Source organism: Nicotiana tomentosiformis, chromosome 6 (assembly GCF_000390325.3).
Source record: "Nicotiana tomentosiformis chromosome 6, ASM39032v3, whole genome shotgun sequence".
In the NCBI taxonomy this organism is placed as follows: Eukaryota; Viridiplantae; Streptophyta; class Magnoliopsida; order Solanales; family Solanaceae; genus Nicotiana; species Nicotiana tomentosiformis.
The window spans coordinates 52,483,927-52,492,227 of record NC_090817.1 but is presented as its reverse complement, the minus strand read 5'-3'; the positions used below and the strand labels follow the sequence as shown (position 1 = coordinate 52,492,227).

At 39.2% G+C, this 8,301-nt stretch overlaps 1 long non-coding RNA gene across 1 annotated transcript; it reads right to left on the bottom strand.

Moving 5' to 3' along the window:
- Positions 1 to 1,379: 1,379 nt before the first annotated feature.
- Positions 1,380 to 3,157, bottom strand: LOC138893313 (uncharacterized). The gene is made up of 2 exons (XR_011408562.1): positions 2,461 to 3,157; positions 1,380 to 1,675 (listed from the first exon to the last, which is right to left on the bottom strand). It is a non-coding gene; the product is annotated as an uncharacterized lncRNA (long non-coding RNA).
- Between the last annotated feature and the right edge of the window lie 5,144 nt (positions 3,158 to 8,301).

The following is an 8,301-nucleotide window of genomic DNA, read 5'->3' as shown; positions in this document are numbered from 1 at the left end:
GAGAACCTGTAATCCCTCAAGTAATTGATCAAGTCTGCTGTGATTAGAAACTGAAGTATCCCCAGTAGAGTCGCCATGTTGTTGCACCCTATTTTACACAAGACGAAATAAATTACAACTTATAGTACTCTGCGAAACTGTTGAGATTATAGGTAAGGGTTCAAGTTATCTCGAGGGAAAGCTGTTAGGCATCCCTCAATATCCACAAAAATATAGTTCTGGTTGACTCGATCAAATAAGGGAGGGAAGGTTGAAAAGAATGATTAGTTATTTCAAAAAGAATTCCTATCAAAGAGTAGCCAATGCAATGTCATGAGGTGGATAAATATTCAAAGTATGATCATTTCATTTGTGGTAAAATATATACAGTAAGATATGCAAAGTAAATTAATGAACAAAAAAAAATCGTTTTCGGAGTTCGATTGAAAGAATTGGGTTCTAAATAAGGTATAAAGGAGATCCCAATTTACAATTAACGTCGAGTGATTTGACTGTACAAGATTGATCTTAATTGAACGCATATAATAAAATGGTAAAGAATTATTTTAAATAAAACAATTAGCAATTAGCTTAAAGAAATGATCGACTAAAGTAGGGAAAGTTGTCATGAATAGGGGAGTATAAAAAGGAAATTATCCACATAAATCTTACATATAACAATGGAGTAATTAAATCAAATATAAGTAATGTATATCAACAAGTGAAACGTTCTAAAAGAGTTTGAATAAACTTGAAGAAGTTATTTTATGATTAAAGTCAAATAATTACTACAATGAGTTGTATTAAATATACAAGAAAATATGTAAAAAATAAATAAATAATGGAGAAAATTATCTTCAAAAATGAGTAAGTGTTTTGTAATTGACTAAAATACTTGACTAAAATACTTGACTAAATGTATAAAGAATAAAACGTAAAAGGTTTTGTCAAGAGTGTATGAGTATAAAGGAATATTGATTTTTATAACAAAAGAAAATTAAGACCATACAAGAAAGCAACTAGAGCTTGGTTCAAAAGAATTGAATGAACAGATAAGTAAATATAAAATGCATATGTAGATAACAAATATATAAAGAGGCTAAGAGTATTACCAACCCTGTACAAAATATCATAAAAGCCCATAAAGAACGTTGTCATCAAGTTAGACCCATGTGTATGCAATAGTTGAATTAATCCTACATATGGTAGACTCATTTATGCTTTTACAAGTTATGTCTATTTGAAGTAAGATAGTCAAAAATAATTTACAAAGAGATTGGTTAAAAGAAAGATCATGTTAATGCAGTTGTAAAGAGGTAAAGTCGCCTATTTTGACAAGGAAATGACACGCCTTTCATTTTATTAACTCAATTAATTAACTAGGTGTACACTAATCCTAATTAATCAAATGAGTTATAAATATATCTGACATACTAAATCTGCGTACAAGTTTCGCAAAATTATCTAGCACATAATATCTTAAGTTGACCGGATTATTAACTAGATGCAACACAACCGAAGTGTTGGCAAATATGTAAACATCAAGTAAACTAGCAAATATGATATCTATCTACGGTTTCACTGTACTTGCGTTTTGTACATCTAAGAAGGGAAGTTACGAAATGGGAGGCTTGACGGGGATTTGTCTTTTCGTCTTCGGGTATCATCTTCCGAAAGCAACCTCGTGTGATAGTACCTCACAAGACAAAAGAAGGGAAATTATTAGTAAAATATAAAGTAAATAATAAACTAATTTATTTTGAAATGATTTTATTTGAAAATATTTTTGGAAGATTGTTTTTGAAAATAGTTTGAAAATGCTTTTGGAAAATTGTTTATTTATTGGAAAATAGTTTAGAAAAATAATATAGGAGGCTCAGATATATGTAATATCCGACTAGACATGATAACGATAACCGCCTTGGTTGCGACTAGATAGCTAATTGTGTCGTATTTTCGAAGGGCTATTGGTTCGTCAAATTCTCATCTTTTTCCTTTTCGATGTTTATGGTCATCGGCTCGTTATTTCAGGCCAAATCTGAGAGTCATTCGGGGCATCGTACCTCTAAAAAGTATTCCCATCGAGCATATCACAACAAAATCCACGACATGAATACTGTTAAAGCATCCGCACAACAGCATCGACAACGTGGACAAGAAATAACTGAGCCTAAACAAAGATACTATTATTAAAGAGGCAAATAGTCTTAAAATCATCAACAAATTTCCGGCTAGTAGAGGGAGCCACAGTGGAGTTAAAGCCGACAACATCCATCACCATAAAGATAAGTCAACCAAAAGAATTAAAACATTAACATCCATGAACATAAACAATAACACAAAATAGCGACCAAAGAGATTGCCGAAAAAAATCAAGAGTCCAACCAACATAAAAACCAACATCATAGGGACGAGGTCCAATAATACCGAGACAGGAGCCATCGACCATAACAATAGGGAAAACAAACACCCGAATAGTACCAAAAAAAACAATGGCGTCGTCCGCTGGTGAAGCTCGCCGAAAAATGTGAGGGTCACTGAAAATAAGGTTCTGGTAACTAAAATTCAGGCAACTAGCATAAAATGGACAAATGGCCAGATCTAGAGAGTTCTAGAGTCAATGACGCCGCTTCAACGGCAAAAGTATCGGAACGACGCCTCAACATTCAAAAGATTACCAAAAAATGTTCTTCGGTCAAGCGGTGTTAGTTTCATAGAGGTCGCCAGATTTAACATCAATTATAGCCAGATCTTGTTAGATCTGAAATGCCATGTGCAAGTTCACCGATTTTCAGTGAGTTCGTCGCAACAGAGAAAGAGGTGAGAGAGATGTGAGCAGGGAGGTGAGGTGGTAGCAGTGGTGGCCGACCAGACCCACCGGTAGTCAAATCCGACGGTTGGCCGGCGAGAAAGGGAGGGGGGTTGACAGGCGTGAGATAGAGAGAAATAAGAGTCTCCAATTTTTAGAGAATGCGGGTGATCTCTCTAAGTTTAGAGAGATCAGAAGTGAGAGATAGCTAGGGTTTTTTGCCTTAAAAATCTGATATGGTTCCCCTCTCATGCATAGTGTAGAATAAGTACATGTAAGGAAAATATGTGGTCATTATTTTTAAGTAAAAAATAAAGACAATGTAAAAATAAACATGTGGTCCAAAATAAAACCACTAAGTTTGAAACCCATGGGCAATGTACTATGTACCCTTTATTTATCTGTGTATGCACATGTGTATCAGTGCAATTTATTTGACTTACGGGAGAAGACAAACCAATGGTCTTTACCCGTTGGGTAGAAGGTTTACCCATTGGATAAAAGAGAGTCATGTCACATCCATTGACATGTCACACTAGGCATCATGTCACATCACATGATATGTCACACTAGGCATCATGTCATGTGTCTAGTCACATCAACTATCATATCACATTAGATGTGGACAAGACGTATGATTTGATGGGGCTTGATCCGTATTTGGAGTAAACTCTACTGGCTTCCATGTAATTAAATAGACTGCGCTATAAATTAGAAAATCTTGTAGTATTTATTTAAAAATATAACTACTACAATTGTGTTGTAGTAATTATTATTTATTTTTTGAAAAGACAATAAATTGATAGAATATCCTAATATTTGAAAAATAGCACAATTATCAATAAATTATTTAAATTTTATAAAAATGCACAAAAATGGTAGTATTTAATTAATTACAATAAAAACGATAAAAATTCCTGTATTTTGTAAAAATGGGAATGATTATCAATAAATTGCATCATAGTTAAAAATGTACAAAATACTACATTTTATCTTTTTTTGACAAGGAAGCCTGCAGAATTTAATTTTTAAATACAGAGGGTAAACATTGAGTGTCAACACTCTGTATCAGCACGTAGTGGAGATCGTGTGGAGGTTGGACGGTATGCAGGGCCGAGAGAGAGAGAGGACAGGGCGGACAAGAAGCCTCGAGGTACTGGAGGATTTAGTGGTGGCCACACTGCAACTACATCCCGTCACGGTAGGGGGTATGTGAGTCGGCTAGTTCATTCAACACTTATAGCTACTAGCAGTGCTATGGCTATTTCTAGGCCTCAGGTTGCCCACCATGCTCATCCACTTTCTAGCGCACCTCCCAAACAGGGTGCATTCAGTGGTCAGTCCAGCCGATCAGGCCAGAGTAAGTTTCAGCAGTCGTGCCCACCGAGAGCTTGCTTTGAGTGTGGTGATACTAGGCATATGGTGAGGGACTGCTCCAGACTCAGGAGGGGTGCACCTCCACCGACTACATAGGCTCCAAGGATTCCACAGGGTCCACAGGCCGTGGTTGCTGCTTCAGTTGCCGCCCCACCTGCACCGCTAGCTAGGGGTGGAGGTCGGGCAGGCAGAGGTCGCCCTAGAGGGGGAGTCCAAGCTCAGTTCTTTTCTTTTTCGGGTAGGACGGAGGCTACCACTTCAGATGCAGTCATCACAGGTATTGTTCCGATCTGTTTCAGGGATGCCTCATTTTTATTTGATCCGGGCTCCACTTGCTCATATGTGTCATCTTACTTTGCTCCGTATTTGGATATAACATATGATTCTTTGTGGACCGTATTTATTGGTTGTGTTTAGTTTTTATTGGTAGTTTTGAGACCAGAGTTGATCTATTGTTACTCAATATGGTAGACTTTTATGTGATCTTGGGCATGGACTGGTTGTCACCCTATCATGATGTTTTAGATTGTCACGCCAAGACTGTAACACTGGCTATGCCAGGTTTGCCGCGGTTGGAGTGGAGGGGTACATTGGATTATATTCCTAGTAGGGTTGTATCCTTCCTAAAGGCAAAATGAATGGTTGAGAAGGGGTGTGAGGCATACTTAGCCTTTGTGAAAGATGTTAGTGCTGATACTCCTACAGTTGAGTCAGTTTTGGTAGTGAGAGATTTCCCAAATGTATTTCCAACAAATCTCTCGGGCATGCCGCCCGATAGGGATATTGATTTTGGTATTGACTTGGTGCCGGGCACTCAGCCCATTTCTATTCCACCATATCGTATGGCACATATGGAGTTGAAGAAATTGAAAGAGAAGCTTTAGAAGTTGCTTGATAAGGGTTTCAGCCAGCCTAGTGTGTCACCTTGGGGTGCTCCAGTTCTGTTTGTTAAGAATAAGGATGGGACTATACGGATGTGTATTGATTATAGGCAATTGAACAATGTCACAATCAAGAATAAGTATCTATTACCATGCATTGATGACTTATTTGACCAGCTTCAGGATGCCAGAGTGTTGTCGAAGATTGATTTGAGGTCAGGGTATCATCAGCTGAAGATTCGGGATCCGAATATTTTGAAGATTGCTTTCAGGACTCGGTATAGTCACTACAAGTTCCTAGCAATGTCATTTGGGCTGGCCTGTAAGGACCCACAAAATTTTACCTAAAACCCGAGGTTTAATGGTGTCGAGGGTGACCGCAGAACCAGTTTGCAGACTGCAGATCGGCCGCGGATTGAAGCAGATAGATTTTCTACTTTTGAGGACCATTATACGGCCGTAGAACCATTTTGCTGGCCGCAGATCCCATCGCAGATCGAGCATGAGAAATTTTGGGAGGAGATTTTGTGGCCTATTATGCGACCGCAGACCTGTCGCAGAGCGAAGCAGAAATGCCCAGTTTTGGAGGGCCATTATGCGGTCCATTTTGCGGACCGCAGAAGTGTTATGCGGTTGCATATGCGACCGCAGATCTGCGTCGGGGCTCAATTTTTCCAATCTTATAACCCGACCCCCATTTCATTTATCTAGCCTAAGGGTTCATTTTTAGGGGATTACCTGAAATCTTAGAGAGAGAAGAGAGCTATTCTAGAGAGAGAAAATGGAGGACTAAGGATTTCACTACTCTACTTTGATCAAACCTTGGAATTCCATCAAAAGGAACTTGCTAGGGCTTCAAAAAGGTAAGAATTTCTTCCCCCAATTCTTCAATTTCGGGTTTGGGTTGATTGTGGGTGATGAGGGTAGGTTTTATCACATGCATGAGCTAATATAGACTGTGGGGAAGTTGTTGAACAGTCTTGGGTGGTTTTGTTATTGAATTAGTTGAGGGAAAGGTTGGGTCATACTTGTAACAGCCCTTGCCATACGAATTCCTCTAATCGTGTTTATATTTCTCTCATCCTTGATAGATTGGCATCGTTAGGAGTGTTGGGACACTATTGTGGTACTACGAAAAGCTCTTTCGAGGTATGAAGGCTAAACTTTTTTTTTCTGGTATTGGAATTCCCGTGTTCTTAAAAAACTCCATCGTGTGAAGTTAGAACATGGAACGCTATTGATGTGGGGTATTCAAACTAGTAAAATTGATTCCCGATTGGCATAACATGTTAGAACCCTCATATGTTATTAATTCTCTATTTTTGACTTAATTATGTTATACCCCTTTTGGGAAGAAGATCTTGTATGAAATCAATGTGATTAAACACTTATTTATCTTATGATGAAACCTTATAAACTTACATTTGCTAAGGCCAAAGGTGCCAAATGGTTGATTTGAAAGGGAATTCTTTTATACAAACTATTATCATTTTGGGAATCCGAAGTGTGGCATTGTGAATACACCTCCACTCACATACATTGGGGTGAGGCGGTGGGGACGTTTTGTGTAGAGTTGTGGTATTGTGAATACACCTCCACCTGCATACATTGGGGTGAGATGGCAGTGCCGCTTTATGTAGAGTTTTGATATTGTGAATACACCTCCACTCGCATACATTGGGGTGAGGCGGCGGGGACGCTTTGTGTAGAGTTGTGGTATTGTGAATACACCTCCACCTGCATACATTGGGGTGAGGCGGTAGTGCCACTTTATGTAGATTTTTGGTATTGTGAGTACATCTCCACCCGCATACATTGGGGTGAGGCGATAGGGCCTCTTTGTGTAGAGTTTGTAGTGTTGTGAATATACCTCCACCCGCATACATTGGGGTAAGGCGGAAGGGTCGTTTTGTGTAGAGTTTCTGGTATTGTGATTGCACCTCCACCCGTATATATTGGGGTGAGGCGGCAGAGATGTTTTGTCTAAAGGTAGTTGCAGAGGATCCCCGACTTAAAAAAAATTATAAATGTTATTGAAAGCTCTTAATAAACTTGCTATGGCTTTAACAGCTATCTAAGCCTTTTATTGTTACCATGATTCATTATATTCATGTTGTATTTCCATGTCCTTGCATAGGTGTTTGGTTTTCATACTAGTACTATTCGAAATGTACTAACATCCATTTTTCCAGGGGTGCTGCATCTTTAATGGATGCAGGTGGTTCCACAGCAGAAAGCATTGACCAGTGATAGCAGTACACTCTCTTCCTAGTTGACTTGGTGAGCCCCACTTCATTTCGGGGCCGTGCATCTTTTGTTTTGTGTATATTATGTTTTGAGGTATAGCCGGAGCCTTGTTGCCGGCATTATCATTGTACTCTTTTGTATCTATTAAAGGCTCCGTAGACATGGTGTGGGTTGTGTATTGGTATTGGGAAAGTCAAGATAGTAATTTCGTATGTGTATTACATGTTCCACTCCAAACTATGAAAGTGAATGTATTTTGAGACTTTATAAATGAAGTAACTAATGGTGATGGAATTAGTGTTGTTCATGAACCCTATTGGTGTTAATTAATGAAGTTTATATTATCTTTATTTATGGATGAGTTGGGTAGAAGGCAATCTAGTAGGCTTGCTCGATCGGCTTATCTCGGTTGAGCGTCGGTCGCACTCCCCGATGTCGGGGTGTGACAAAATTAGTATAGAGCGTAAGGTTTTAAAGTGTCCTAGGATGTCTTGGAGCCGTGTCTAGTAGAGTCCTTCTTATCGGTGTGTTGTCGACCACATCTATAATTAGGAGGCTACTTGGGCATTTAGTAATAATACCCTTCTTTGATGTTCTCGATCATGCGATAAAGCTGATTGTAAGATTGTTCCTCCTTTAACACGTGCTTTGCTCTAACTTTCAGTACATGCCGCCTAGGAAGAAGGCAAGAGCTAGCCAAGGAGCCAATGTCACCCCAGGAGTGGCATTGATTCTATATTTGATGATGCGGGTGAGCACCCGGGGGGTGAGGATATTCCCCCAATTACTACACCGCCTGCATCATTATTCTTGATCAGACTGCACCAGTTCCTACACCTACTGAGGGTGCAACGGTCCCTCCAACTGATATTCCAGTTCCACCTCCAGCTCCAGCTTCTGATCCCAGTGCTTCTGATGGAGATCTTAGGGGAGCCATAAAGATGTTGGCTCAGATAGTGGCCTCCCTGGCCCAGAGATCAAATGTTGCATCCACTTCTTCTGGTCAGC